This window comes from Haemaphysalis longicornis, unplaced genomic scaffold (assembly GCF_048455015.1).
Source record: "Haemaphysalis longicornis isolate Haplotype H1 unplaced genomic scaffold, Haemaphysalis longicornis Haplotype H1 scaffold_12, whole genome shotgun sequence".
Lineage (NCBI taxonomy): Eukaryota > Metazoa > Arthropoda > Arachnida > Ixodida > Ixodidae > Haemaphysalis > Haemaphysalis longicornis.
The window spans coordinates 72,559,966-72,576,019 of NW_027526225.1; the positions used below are offsets into that span (position 1 = coordinate 72,559,966).

Below are 16,054 nucleotides of genomic sequence, written 5' to 3' on the forward strand. Positions count from 1 at the left end.
TCCCCATTACGCTCGAAAGTTGCACGAGAAAGCGAACTCCGTGTCGGGCGTTCAGGAGCTCGCCCAGAAGAGAAAGGAGATAGAAGACGAGAAAGAATGTGACGAGACAGAGCGGAAAAGAGACGGAGTTGATGATCAGGCTGAGGAAAAGCAGGAGTTAAAGGCGGATAAGGGAGCTGAGAAGGTAGACTGGGTTGAGCATGTAGAAAATGGAAGAGGAAGTGAGAGAGAACGCGAAAAGACGGAGGACGACGAGCTCAAAACGTCTGAAGAGGGTAGGAATGATACGGAGATGTCGCGTGGGTTTGGTAGTCTTGATGGTGAGAGTGTAACCTTGGAGGCCGATGGAGAACATGAAAACGCAGGCGTGGAGACTGCGAAACCAAGAATGAGAGCTCCCGATTAGGTTGTGAAGGAAAGGGAAAAACCGTGTGAGGAGGCAGCTTCATTTGAAAGCGAGGAACGAGACGCAATCGGCGATCCCGCGAAACCGGTGTCTGAGATAGAGTTTCGTAGCTTTAGTGTTGGTTGCGGCCATTACCGAGATTTAGTCGGGAGCCGCGCTGGATGGGTTGACGCACTAAGTTCTGCGGCCTGGCAGTGTGCCACAGGCCGTAGTTGTGAGTTGTGCCAGGATGAGTGCCTGCTGGGACAGCCGAAAAACTGTCTTTGTCAAGCCGCTGCTCAGAATGCACCTAGCGTGCACGAGCGGTTTTTGGTAGTGACAGGTGCTTGCGAGGTTGTTGTTGTGGGGCAGTCTGTGCGTAAGAGAAACAATGATCCCGAGAAGGTCGTCGCGTTCGCGGCCCGCCATTACCCTCCAGCATCAACCCTGCGCTCACGCGGCCAGCGCGCAGCATCACCTTACGTTGGGGCATTGGAGAAGCATGGCCAGTTGGCCTATGGGGCAGGAAACGGGGTCGCACTTTGTGACACCACTCCGTCTTCCCCGAAGTTGTGTTCGCCTAATGGGGCTAAATTGTGGAGACCTGCGTTGACATTGCAACGCTACAGTGTCTGGATCATCCGCAGAGGGGGCTGGAAGTACGCGAATGCACTCCCCTGCTTTCCGAATGTTGCTCGGGGAGGCTAGTATTGAATCGCCTCCCAGCCTTAACACCGCCACGACGGACGTGAACGTTCCCGTTCACCCTTCCTTTTTCGTTGGTGGTGTGTGTGTGTGTGTGTGTCTGTGGGTGCCGCGTTTGTGCGCGCCGAGAGGACTTGAGTACCCGATCCGTGCACCGAATTGATCGATCCGCGCACCGAACTGAACTTTCTGTGCACCGCAAGTGAGCGACAGCAGAGCCGAACATTCTTGAAGGAACGTTATCAGGCTACGCCGTCAAGGAGGACATCTGCGCGCGTGCGCATAGTGGCAATGCAAACTTTCTTAACGTTTTATTTTTGTTGACTGCAAAATTGCCCGTGTATTTTACCAGTCCTTATTATTTTGTTTTTGTTGTCGAGTACCTGAATGATTGTGTGGGTTTGCAGTTATAGCGCACATCAGTGTTTTAGGTTGAGTTGTCTCGTTGTTCGTGGCGTTTACGCGCTCCGGAGACACTACCCAATTTCTTTTTACCCGCACTTGGTGTTTTTAGCTTATTTTGTGTGTTTCCGGTTGGCTAGAGTATTCCGTTCCTGTTGACGGCTAGTGAATAGGTAGTGTTTGTAGTTTAGGCGAGAGGGAGTTCGGATCAGCTGCAGAAATAGAAGGGGGCTCATTTGCGGTTATACCTAGCTCTTTCCACGTGTTTTTGTTTGTTTGTTTGTTGTTCTGCTGTTATTGCTGAAGGGGAGACGAAACGAGTGGCCTTTTAAATTCTTTTCAGATTGACTGAACCAAGAGGTCCAGTGACCCTCTTAAAGAGGAAAGTTGTAAGGTCCACTTATGAGATTAGCGGCCAGGCGCCCGGGCTGCGCGTGAGAACCCGCCGCTCTGTCTAGCGACGTAGCACTGCCAACACTGCGCTGTAGCCGCCGCTAATTCGTCATGGCGCGCACGGGGACGGATCGTCTGGCCCACCGCATACCACAGGGTTAATCCCCCATTGAGAAAGCACACGGCGCCGCCGGATTCCAGGAACCACCGTCGGCGCGACAAGCGGAGGTGGTGGGATTACCGGCGTCGAAGCGCGCGTCCTGCAAGAAACCATTGTTGAAGCGCCCCCGCCGGCGCAGGGCACTGTCGCCGTCTTTCGCTTTCACCCCGCGGGGTCGCCCGCCACTGCTCGGCTGCGAGCGTGCCGTTGACCCGAAGATAGCGGCGCCTCATTGAATATTCCGTGGCGTGCTGAGTGACAGCGAACTTGGGCACTCCCTTGCGCGTGTACGAACGCTACAGGGCCGTTCCCGAGAGAGGGTGATCTTGAGGATTTATAAGGCCGAACTTGGCCGTTGGACATCGTTCTTGTCTGAGGGCTGAGCTGGCAGTTCCCGGGGGGTCAAGGAGTCTCGACCGTTAAAGCTAGGTTGGGATTTGTGAGCCCCCTAGTCGAGGTTAAGATCGCGTCGGAGGTTTAGGGTGCAGCGCCGTACCGGGCAACTAGACGGATCTTGCGGCGAGACAGAGTCTCGGCCGTCATTTCTCGAGATGTTTGTGTACGCTCCGAGAATGGGAGAGTTAGACGAAGTTGAGGAGCTCGAATGATTTGTGCGTACTCGGAGCTAGCGTCTAGCTGAAGTTTGAAGTTTTCCTTTATTACTCATGTAGCCAGTTTTCCTACTGTAAATAGCTGTATATAAACTCTTTGTTTCATTTAATCAACCCCAACGCCTTGACTTTGTCAACTTGATCGCCATCTCCAAGAACTTCAACACCATCGCCCTGCCAGCCTCCTGCCAAATCAACCGGAGCCCGGGCGATTGGGTTCATGATCGACACCGGAGTTCGGGGAAATGATCTTTACTCCAATGCTATACACGCGACATATTCCACAACACCCGTCATACTTATTAGGAAACGAGCCCATGTTTTCAGTCAAACGTGTTTTTAAGTTTCTTACCGACACAAAATTTTTACACCTCATTTCTTATCATGCATCTTGACAACATGGCCCTTTACACCACTAATCATCATCACGTTGCGTTTTAGTTTACTTTTACTGAAATGTTCCACTTTTACTTCCATGTCACTCTCATGTAATCATTGTTTGGTGCTCTTTGCGCATAGTTGGCCTTGCGCCAGTAAACTCCAAACATTATCATTATCATGGCGTGACTACGGGTGTTTCTTCAGAAGCATGCATGTCAATAGTAGCGGTTACACAGTTCTCACTGGTTGAAGCAGCTACGGCTTGCCGGTGAGGGCACCGTCTCGGCTCTAGTTGGCGTGACTATGGGTCTTTCTTCAGGAGCATACATGCCAATAGTAGCGGTTACACAGTTCTCACTGGTTGAACCAGCTACTTCTTGCCGGTGAGGGTACCGTCTCAGCTCTAGTTGGCGTGACTACGGGTCTTTCTTTAGGACCATACATGTCAATAGTAGCGGTTAGACAGTTCTGACTGGTTAACCAGCTACTGCTTGCCGGTGAGGGCACCGTCTCGGCTCTAGTTGGCGTGGCTATGGGTCTTCAGGACCATACATGTCAATAGTAGCGGTTACACACTTCTCACTCGTTGAACAAGCTACATCTTGCCGGTGAGGGCACCGTCTCGGCTCTAGTTGTCGTGACTATGGGTCTTTCTTCAGGAGCATACACTGTTCTTTCATCAACGTCTGCTGAAAGCTGCACACACTTACGTTTTTTCTGCTTAGGTGCCTTGGCATGGTTCACCCTGGCCTCAATGGCAAGCCTGTTCAGTCTGGGCGCCGCACGTTCACGGAGCGAGCAAAGCGGGAGTCTACAATTTCTGGAAGAGTGCAGTTTCTGTAGAATCGCAGCAGGGATGGCTCCATTTTTGTCGTCCAGAAATTGTCATCGCGAAGTACCTCTTGCACATGTATTCCTTTCGTTGTGTACACTATGAAGTCGCAGATGTTTCTTCTGGTGACATGAAGCTGTCCCTGTATTTGGTAAAAATATTTGTGTGATCGTGTGAGCACAGGATCACCATCTTTGTGTTTTTTGTCTGCAAACCTCCGTGCTGCTTCCATGAGTTCCTCTTGCTTTGAAATTAATGGTCATTTAACTTCTACAATTCACTCCTTGCCAACTATACCATGCGGTAATGCTGCCAGGAATCCAAGCTCAAGATCAAGGAAAAGCCCACATGGCTGAACATCTGTTTTTGTTTCTGCTGCGTATAGCTGGATTGAAATGCTGTCATGCTGTTTCCCGCGCTCTGTGGCAGAATTTGTGAAGCTCCTTGGATGAAGGAGGGTCTTGACCAGTGCGTCACAAGGTGTGGAGTCTTTCCTTATGCAGACCGCATGAAAATTCGAAGCTGTTATGCGGAGCCTTTTTTGCTCGAACCAGTTTGTATTTTCTGACTGCCCACGAGTTTGGGCCTCGATTTGTTCACAGGCTTTCTCATCAACTCGGGACTCATTCAGTTGCCTTTAAACTTTTTCAGCGAACTCCTAAGGTGGCATGTCTGGCTTCATACAGTTTGCCCCATAGTGAGGTGATGAGGTGCTAGCAGCACTAATCTTCTGCTGATGCTGGCTGTCGAAAAGTCACCTTTTTCGTTGAAATCTTTGGCGTCTTCCAGCGACTTTTTTGCTCCCATACTTCTTGTAGACAGCACCAGGGCTATTGCAAGTTATAGCTTTGTTGGTTGTTGCGTGCCACTGAGGCCCTAGCTGGAAGCTTAGCCCAGCAGCTTGGCAGCGATGCTTGTAAGAGCCCTTCTGGTACCGGTTGATCTGCTTACCTCCAGAAAACTTTGCAACAACAGACATCAGGGCTTCAGCAAGGTTGCTTGTGTCATCTGTTATGAGACGGGCAGCTTTTTCAGAAATACTGTTGGCTGCAGTCATTATCTTCGTTCTGAGCATGGCAGGGAGCGTTTAGAATAAGTTTTTACCTTTTGTGCCATCACAAAAGTAACTCTTGCAACCATAATGGCAGCCAAACACGTTTTGGACCATTCCTCAACTCAGTGGCCAATTCTCGAGCAAGCTGTCTTTTACCATCAACCGGATGATCTCGCAATATTTCGGCATAGTGACTGACAGCTTTGCCTGCACCGTTTTTGATGCGCTTTATTCGCGGGCCCGATAGCCTGGGCCAGCCACCTTTGCTTTCCTTAGTAATGGCATAAAGGCGGAACGTGTAGCACTTGACCACATGGTTCGCACACCCGTGCTTTTGTACAAAACGACCGTAGTCTACCTTTGACTCGATCTGGTGATATACAGAAAAGTCCCCATCACCTATAAAGGTGCGGTACTGAACTTCGTGCATCTGCATGCTTTGCCGGAATCCCTCAACAAGGACATCTGCCTCCATAGCTCCTGAGCTTTGATCCCAGTTCCTGTAGCAGGTGTGCTTCTTCACCTCAATGTTTTTCCTCGCATAGAATTCACAAGTGCTGCACAGCTTGTTATTCACACCCAAGTAGAGGAGCTTTTTTGTGCGCTTACCGATGATGATGGCCACACCAGAATTTGCGGAATACCTGTGGCCATGGCTCCTGTGGGATCAGCCACCATCAACCACCACCGTGATCTTTGGGGTGCAGCCATCCTCGCAGTAATCACCAGCTGCTTCTGCCAGCCTCTTTTCCTCTTTGCCAGCTTCGATCATTTGTCCCTTGGAGCACAGCTTTCCATTGCTGAAAGATCAAACAGTGCAAAGTGTGACTGTTCACAACAGGTTGAAAGTTATTTCGGCAGTTTTATACCTGTGCTACACGGTTTTTCGAACGCAATGTGTATCGAAATTTCCAATTGCTAAGCTATGGTGCACCTACAATCTAGTCGAGTTATAAGTCACTTGAACGCGTCCGTGTAGCACAGGTATTACTAATTTTGTGAGTGACAACAAATTCTACTTTGCCTAGAGCATGGATGAGTTCACACCATACTGGAAGTCCTGGCCTCATTGCATATCATTTGAATTTCAGTTTTTCCTATTGGTATGCACAATCTATGGCAAATACCGCTCCATACCTGTGTGAAAAATTGAATGAGTTGGTAAGAATGGTTTCAAGCCATATCATAAAAACAGTGTTCATGATTTGCAACGTCCTGTTCTTTCACGGCAACATGCCGTATTTGCTTATATATTGCGCAACCAAGAGAGCAGACTTTCGGAGGGCAAAAAAATTAACCCTTTCTTAAAATGGCAATCGACCACAGAAAACCGGGAATGGCACATCAATAACATGTGCCTACAGGGTTCTATTCAGTCACCACGAACTGCTGCACAAATAAGTGTAAACAGCGTGCAAGGAAAGCTACTCTGCAGCCAAGTCATTGAGTCCATTTATCACCTAGTTGAGGCACGCAAGCAAATATAAGGTGCACTGTGAAATAGAGATCAGAAAGTTGCCTTATAGTTTTGCAAATATGATATGTAAAAAATAATTATCTGCATAGAAATATTGTGACGACATTATTCTAAGGACTACTTGCTTCGGCTGCGGAAAATTGAACCAGACTATATAGATATATATACCAAATTACATGAGCTTCCCTCGAAAAGTATCCCCACCGCACATTCTTCCTACAGCACAAAATCACTACTAGAAAAAAGGAGTCAGAGTTGCTGTATAGTTCAGGGTACCATGATGTAATCAGCCAGTTTAGGGGAAACCCCAAAGGTGGAGTAAGTTTCTGTGAAGGAAAAAATTGACATCCACCCGAAATGCAGCAGTACGGCTACAAAGGAAAGCTATGTTATGTAGCAACTTCACAATTGCGGTCTTGTTTGCAGAACCTCTGTAACTTGGCAATGCTAAGGCGTCGTATATCAAGGGTGTGTTTTTTCTGGCACAAGTGGGTCATGGCTGTAATTTTCGCTTGTGCATGTTTTTGGTGCTTCAGTTTGAAAAACTGATGAGAGCTGAGGTCTTGGCAAGTTTTCCACACATTGTGAATTACCTATTTGCCCCAACTAAATGTAAGTGAATGTAACAAGGAGAATTGGCCCGACAAATATTTAGAATAATTTGGTGAGAGCGAAAGACTGGACAGAGGGACCCGTGCACGCAGGAAAACATTCAACACTACATGTGCAAAGGCATGCAGAAACAAAACCGCAGAACATGCCGGAGTTTTTACGTTTGCAAGCGCCTCCTCTCGACGCAGGAACGTTCCCTTGCACATGGCGGGAATTTCCATGACAGACAGTGCCTCCTTTAAATGTGAATGCCCGGACCCGATACCCGTGAACGCCGATACAGTAGCATCGTTTACGCCAAGAGCTGTCTTCTCTGCGAGAGGCGTGGGCTCTGCAACAGGGTAGGCAGTGACTTTTCTGACCTCTCGACAACCGCTGCACTGGAATTTAAACTCCGATCACAGGCCAACCCTTTGTTCATCTTGAAACTCAAAGTGCCCTCCACCAGAATAGGGGTAGCGATGTTCGCCGAGCTCTTGAGCAGCCTTCATGAAGTGGCCCACAGACACAACTCTTCTTCCAGATATGCCTGCATCCTGCGCTGTCCGGACACCGAAGTCCCCCTCACAGGAGAGCTCTGGCAAAGGCTCCAGAATTCCAAGGCCGTCCCAGTAGTCAGTAGTGGCTTCTTGACTTGACACAGACTGAGGTAAACTGCAATCAGCTGTGATGGTTGCAGTGTTGCTGTTCGTCAGAGGCGCTGCTTTCTGAATTTTTTCTGCACGATTTCTCTAAAACACAATGCCTCTTTACTACATTTGCAGCAGAAAAATCCATCGCGAGAAAAAACAAAATGTTGAATAAAACACTTAGTAGGTGCTGTATCATGCAAAACAAAGGTGGAAAATAATTTCGGCACAGATCAGGAAATGTTGGCCAGCCTGCACCACCACATGGGGAAACTAAACAAATCACGTAGGTAGTGAAAAAGAACCACATACACAAACACACACAAAACACAAAGCTGTTCCGTCTTCTACGTTGTAATGATAGCGGCTCACTCCGACCGTAAGCACGGCAGGAAACGATTGCATATAAATGAATGTGGAAATATGCGCCAGTGTTGTGCGCATAGTTGTTACTAAAAAGTTGGAGTGGTAAACACTGACAGTCTTGCTCTTCCTAACTATTCGTGTGGTGCTTGTTTCTGGAAATGAGCATTTAAAAGAGACGATCATGGTTTGAAAGCAGTCTTTGTAAACAGATCACGGTTCGGAAATCGCTCTTTGTATACTTATAGTGCCTGCTTGCTACCCATCTCAGGAATGCAGAAGCATACGCAGCTATTGACTCTTTCAGCCAGCTACAGAATAATGCTAACTCACTTGAACAAAATACGTAATGTGGACTACCAGGAGTTAGCACTGCCCACAGATGGTTTGAATGCATTTTTATAGTGGGTGCATACGTGCAAGGCTGTAATTATTCTACCACCTACGCGTTGGTGCATCGGTTTCCTACATTTTTTCTGCTAATCTATCCCAACAAAACCCACGAAGAAGGGCCTCAAATTGACATAAAACCCCAAACGCATCCGCATAATTACGCAGAAAATCTGTATTGCCTAGTTCCTAAATAAAGACAAAAGGAGCCTATGAATAAGGTGAACAAAAAAAAACACTACAAAGAAGGCCGTTGTCTAGCATTCGTCCACACGGAACTATAAGGAATGCTAAGTTCCGCCCAGAGGGAACACAACTCGCGGTTAGAGCAGTCTTTCTTGATTTTAACCCACCTGGCCAGACCGCTTCCTCTCACTGAATATCCAGGGTCGTTATTATTCACTATGTAATAATTACAGATCGGACTTCGTCTAGCTCCGTCCGGATGGAACTCCAAAAGCTACCCCACCCCTGCTTGACCAGATGCAGCGAAAACAGCCTTTTTTGATCTTTACGCAACGGATAAACCGCTTCCGCTTACTGACTAGTCATAGTGAGTGTTAATTGTTAATGACTATTATTAATTACAGATAATCCAGACGGTACTCCAAGCCGCTACCCTAGGCCCGCTTCACAATACGCAGCGAGAGTGGTCTGCCTTCATCTTGCCCAACCGGCTAAACCGCTCACCCTCACTGACTAGCCAAAGTCACTGTTATTCATCAATATTAAAATTACAACTTATTGGTCGTAACTCTAGCGTTGGCTGCGTCGGCCTTGGCTTCAGTTGTGAGCCGTAGCGGTTCGGCCGGCTGGGTAAAAATCAAGACCGACTGCTCTAACCACGTGAATTGTAAGGCGGGATGAAGTACAGCTATTATAAAACACTAGCCATGGCCACAAAAAATGCGGCAAGATTTGAACCAGCGACTACAACGAACGTAAGCAATGGCGTAACCTCCACACCAAATCCGACTTTTTTTACTTATTGCCCGTCTTTGACAACATAAAACACATTACATTTCGGCAGCGTAAAAATGCTTACATACGAGAGGTGAAGCTTCCAGCCACCAAAGGGCTCACTTTGTCGATTAAAAGGCCTTCATATTAATGAATTGCTATATTTGCGGCAGCCAATTCGGTAATTCCTCCTACAGTTTAATGGCTTGACAAATGGGTCAATGCTTTCTTTGCAATACTCCCTTGTACAGCGCCCACCAACATCATTGTACAGCCTTGCTGTACGTTCACACCAAATCCCACGATGGCTAATAGCGTCTGATGAAGTAGTTTTTATGCGGTTTTGTCAGAACGTGCACTTTTCACGTCGGTTCCGTCTGGACAGAACTTTCGCCATCCTTCTTGTTTCGTCTCGACGGAACGCTAGACAGTGCCCTTGTTGTAAGGCAATAAAAAAAACTTACGAGATGAAATAGCCCCACCTCCCGTATACCAATTAAATTTACAGACACCAGCACTGAACCATGCGCCTCTTTATTTCCAGCTGACAAGTCTTTGTTCAGTGCTGGCATATCCACTTCCTATATCTTCCCACTTTTTTTACGGCCAGGCATTGGTGACGGGCAGTGGCGCACCTACGGAGGGGGTTTCGGGGGTTGTAACCCCTCCCCCGCGCGAGAGGTCCGTCTATTCAGTAAATATTTCTATTTCTCGACCCCGTGTTGCTTCTTGTGCGTGCAGAAAAGCATATGATATATGCATTTTTATACAATAGTATTCAAAGTACGTTATTTTCTATATAGCCTGTTGAAGAACACCACCACTTTTTGTTGTCAAAATTTCAGCCCCCTGACAAAAATCCAGGGTGCGCTAATGGTGACGGGGCCACACGCGAAGGGACGGGCCGCGAATAAAACCGCAAGCGGTGGCTGAACAGCTTAGGCTGCGAACTAACCACCCTGAGCTTTTAGCATTGAGACATAAAAAGTGAAAGGTGAAACATGCAGCCCCACGCCCGTGAAATTGTGGTGAGAACTAAGCGCGCTTTTGCATTTCCATATCACATGCGAACACTTCTACCCCCCTACCCCGCAAGAATACAGCAGCACGACGGAACAGCACTAATAAGACCTGCAGCGCGCTAGCGCGGAGACTGCGTGCAATGACAACCAAAAAAGAAAATAAAATCCTTACCTGTGTGCAGCATCTGAGGCAGCTCTCAGCTGCGTTCGGCGACTTGCTGAAGCATTTTTCCGCCTTCGAGGAGATTTTGGCGATTTACTCATCGCAGATCACAAAACCTCGCAACCCTGTACTCCATCGGAGAACGGCGGTACAGAATTCTCAAACAGGTAACAATCAAATTTGGTACCAGCGTCTTTCGCACAACGTGGCGACACAAATTGAAAGGACAGCGTAGCGACCGAGATCCCCGCAGCGCAGCCTGAACCGACTTTAGTTATGGGTAGAGTACCAGCACCCCTAAAAGGAAGGATGGAATAGGCCGTTTGGCAGCGCCATCGGTGGGAAAAGGTTGAAACTGATGAAAGCAGCTTCGCAATTTCGCCATGGGATGGCGCTTCACAACAAAATGCGGATAATATTGCGATAAAATTGACGGTGCAATAATTAAGAAGCGTTAACGGTAAGGTAACTTGGTAATGTTATAAAGATAAGACATCGACGTTATATTGCAGGTAACAAACTTTCAGGATTTTCGTGTATATATAGGTAAGTGGGCGTCGCGCATTTTCGGTGGGACAAAAAAAATCAGCCAATTTACCTATCAGTTTGTAATTTTTCTACTCATTGCAGCACAATATTTTGCCGTATTTCCCTAAAGGAGGTCTTCAAATTTGATGTGTGAAAATATTGACGGTGCCTCTTCAGCAGGAACGCGCACAAGTTGCACGAAAAAATCCATGTTTATGTAAAAACTGCTGTATTTAGACCAAAATAACTTTAAAACCCCTGCACCAAACGCAGCGACATTTCGGTAGTATACAAATACGTACGCTGGCAACACCCGTACCAAAACGCATTGCTCTACGTTAAGCCGTTGAAAAGTTTGCTGTGAGTAAAGTTTCCCCATTTGAAAAATTTTCCAACGGCCTTATAACAAAATGTATTCGCTGAAATGAAATTTCCTGCCGTAATTATCTGCAAAGAGATGTATTCTATGCGTATACCAAGCCGCTAGTAATTACGACGAATAGTGTTCTGTAACTGTTGCACGTGCCGACGCAAGCGAAGCAAAATTACGATTTTTCTCCCTTCCGATTTGGCTTCTTCTAAAGCCAAATCAACTGAAATACACTGGTTAGAGGGATCGGAAACTACCAAACTTCTGCTTTCTAATGATACATTAGTCATGTCTGTGGTGCAAAGTGAAGCGCAATAGCGTCTACGCAAACATCGTCCAAAACTGGCAGCGCGAGCCGAGGGTTAAGTTCAAGGTTTTTTTTCAAGCTGAGAGTAGTGCTTCGTCAGATTTTCAAACTGCTGGTTGAAGAAGTTTAAGCTTCCTGTCATTTCACGATTCTCCGTCCGAAACTCTCTTTCAAGTGGAGCACGCATTTCGTGAAATTCTTGCAGAAATTCTTTTAATAGCCTGGTGACTTCAGGTAAAATGATGCTGGTACACTTTGGCAACAGCAGCGGCAGTGGTGAAAGTGGTACCGACAAAAAAATGAATTCAAAACTGACCTGCAAAGACAATTTCGTGCTTGAGCGACGTTCTTGCTGCGCTGCCGCTGCTGCCAATGGAGTGGGCCCGCGTGGCCGGCTTGTTTCTATGGTGACGTTCAACTAAGTGGTGATCCCCTGTGGTGGTTTTCCGCCGATGATGCAGTGCATTCGGGTGGTCACTGCGCACGCAGTTCGGTCATTACGTGCAGCTTTGCAGCGGTCAGAGGCAGGGGCTCTCGATGAAGGGGCGACGCGGATACGGCTTTCATTGATAGGAACAGCGGCCAGCAAAGGGCACTGCAAAGACAGTTGCGTGCGTGAGCAACGTGCTTTCTGCGCTACTGCCAATTGTTTAATATTCCCTTGGTTTTTCAATTATAAATTTTCCATATTCAATATTCAATACTTTTCAATATTTTTGTGGTTGTGTCTCCTCTGAAATTTTCCGTTCTTAAACGACGGAGGGCTCCACGCGGCAAAGTTAAAAATCATTTTGAAACAGGTAAGAATCTCCTCTCAGAGAAGAGGCATGTATTGAGTACAGGCGTGGCTCCAGAGCCAAGCGGCAGAGCCGAACTCACAATCACGAAAAAGGAGAAAACTTTTACCAATGGCCAAAATCATGAAACGCCTAACCTGGAGAAGAGCAGGAAAGAAAGAAGAAACGGTAATACCCATACAGCCCCTGATCATGAGCCGGATATTACTGAGCTATACAATACCGCGAATTTACCCGCACCAAATAAATCAAAGAAACAACATAACCAGGACAGTATATAAGGCAGTCCTCAACTTCGCAATTTTCACCGAGAGACGAACCGAGGATAGGAAGATCACAAGGGGCAAAAAATGGGCAACCAAAGACTGACCTAGAAGAAGACCAAGCCCAATAGCTCAATGGAGGAATTAAATAACGTTCGAAGACAGAATGGACTCGGGTAGCGCAGGACAAGACAAGTAAGGGTCAATGTGAGTGGCCCTCTTCCTACAATTCACCTAAATCGGACGTTGATGATGATGAGGATGAATAGGCTCTCAAGTATTGTCGTCATAACGCTATTGAAGACATCAGGGAAACCACTTTTCTAGCACCTGGAGAGGGGCTGGGAAAAGAAAAGGAAGACGAGCCATACTACAGAAGACAGGCTGCCCCTCCGAAAAGAAACGACTGCGCGCAATGATAGACATGTCGACGATCGAGCAACTCCACATAATCACTTTCTTTTATCAAAAACACTGGTCCAGACCTACCCAAGAAGAGACGGTATGGCAGGAGCAAGTTTATTGGAGGAAAGTTCCAAAATAGGGAAACCAAAATATACACCGAATGCAGCATATAAGAAAGTACTACGAGGCAACAGTTGTCGTAGTTTACTACCTAGGCCTTCTACGTACATGGCGCTTGTACGTACAGGAACAAAGAAACCGAAGTTGGAGACATCTTCTTGGCAATCCAACAATCGGAAGTATCGAATAGAAGCTTAAACTTCATTTCAGACTGCCAAAGGGCATTGTAGTGTTTATGCATGCAGAATACTCCAAAACACTTCGGTAAGATACTCCTTCAGTAATTCAGAATGCTAAAGGTGCCCTGAAAGGCGTTTTGAGCTCACTAAATGAACTGGCGCAATTGTTAGATTGGGTCGTCAACGTCATCTCTGCAAAGTATAACTCTTTTGCGCGCGGCGGAAAGCTCACACTTTTGTTGCAGTTTGTCGCTTTTTTCTCACCCTTCCCTTCGTGTTTTTGGACGCCGCCATCTTCACATGTCTACGTCATCGATTCCCAGATGTTTGTCATGAGCTAGACATCCCGCTATTGGGCGGTTTTTCACGCACTTCCGGCAAAGAAATGAGTCGTCTGCTCAGCGTCGGCTCCCCGGCTGATTTGCCAGCGGAGTGCCGGAGTGCTTGGACATTTTACGACAAACGAAACAAGTGTAAACAAACGCTTAACCTTTTGTATTGAATGGCGGCCATAACAGGACATCAATATTATCTTACCTGAGTACGCACCATAAAGTAATCGTCGAAGCCCCGTGGCACTTCTTTTGTACAATCGCAGAGAACGCCCTGAGGCAAATGCCCGGGTTTGACGCAAACATTGATTTTCAATTTCAAAACAATACACAGTTCCAGAGTTGCATTTCGAACGAACACAAGGTCACAACATACGTTGCAAGTCTCAACCGCGATTGACAGACGATGGGTTGCCTCCTCCTGCCCGTGGTAAATTCGGCACTCACCTCGCGCGTGGTTTTCAGGGGCGAACAGCAAGTCACTTAACTCTGGCGCACAAGGCGAGATGGCCTTTAGCCACGCACACTGCACATACACCATTAGAGGTTCAGTCGTGCGTCGCTCGAGAAAGATAATCCAGTCCATGGGAAGCACATCCACCGACAGAAGCAGAACGTCGCATTTCATCGCGAAACAAAGGCGTCCACAACACACACACCATCGCCTTTTGTAATGCCAAACGCATCTCGCACTTCCCAATGGAAGTGAGTGGTACGCCTGAAGTGCCCACATATCGCGAGGTGGGGCCCCACTATGTACAATGATGATGATTCGAGAGGTCTGTTGCTGGGGCCACTTCTTCCTCCTCGCTACTATTTCCAACAGACACTGCGCGGTGCATAAAAGGGAACGAGCGCACGATCCTCCCCGTACGGCTGCGAGTTCGCCACCGATAAAAAGTCATGTGCTGCCGATAGCAACTGCAGCAACGTACACCGCGCAAGGGCAAGGCCTGGCCGCCGCACACATGCGGCCAGATTTTGCGTTTGCTTTTCCAGCCTTGAGCGGAGTGCAAGATTCATGGTGTCAACAAAGCTTGCCCGTAGCAGACGGCCGCCTGAGGAGCGCAATAGCGCAAGGACGTCACCGCTGGAGAGCGCAGCATCATGGGAGGGAACGCTCGTGCGCCGTCAACAGCGAAGAATAAGTCGAAAGGAGGAGGAAACGCGGCGCGACGATAGTGCGCGGTTTTTGATTTACGATTTCTCAGCTAATACTCCTCGCTTTAACAAAATTGTTGCGGGTGGCGATTGCTAGTTAATTGCTTTATGTGGTTACATATACATCCATGCATCGGCAGAAGGTATTTCAGGACCCCTTTGACGTCTCCGGGAAACCCGGATACAAGGGCATGGAAGAGAATGACGCACCGACCAAAGGGCCCGCGAACCCACATACCTAGCACCTTGAGAATACGAATACCGCAGTCCCCTTCAAGAAAAGCGCCAAGAACGATTATTCGTCGTACGCATAGGAACGCGTTTCCCCCCCTTGTTTCGACGGGGCCTCAATGCCGAAGAATCGCACTCTGTGGAGGGTAAGCCAGAATAAGCATCTACAAGTCTACGGGGATGAAGACCTTATGTTGGAACATCCTGCAGTAACTTGAAACTCCGCTCGAATCGGGGAAACATCCACCCTCTTCCACGCAACCTTGCAATGCGTAAGGGTATTCCGAAGGGAGAACAACTAAAACATTACATATTCCATTTTTAGATGCAGAGCATCTGATTCACTCGCCTTGTCCCTCCGGCGTCGTCGTCGTTGTTGTCGGCGTTGTCCACCCCTCTGCCATTCTCCTCGCCGCGCGAGCTGCGCTCTCCGCCGCTCTCCGTCGCTCACCCCCTCTCCTCTCCGATAACGAACACTCTCTCGCGAGGGGCATTGGATTGGATTTGATTTGATTGGATTGGATTGGATTGGATTGGATTGGCTTGGCTTGGATTCGGTTGGATTGGATTTGGATTGGATTGGATTAAAGTGGATTGTGTTGGATTGTGTTGCGTCATAGCCGCGGCACGTTGCGTCATAGCCGCGGCAGACGCGCTGGGGCCGGCGCATGTGCAGTACTCTCTCTTCCGCGGTTTCCTCTCCTTCGGGCGCGCTGCGCATATAACCGGTGTGCCGTTCTCCGGCGAAGCAACATCCACGCTTGGCTCAAACACCTAGAGTCCACGCCGCTTTACAAGTACGCCAACGTCGTCATCGACTGG

At 47.9% G+C, this 16,054-nt stretch overlaps 1 pseudogene; it reads right to left on the minus strand.

Annotated features, from left to right (window-relative positions):
* Nucleotides 1–3,722: 3,722 nt before the first annotated feature.
* Nucleotides 3,723–16,054, minus strand: part of LOC144161670 (uncharacterized) — a 45,393-nt pseudogene continuing 33,061 nt past the window's right edge.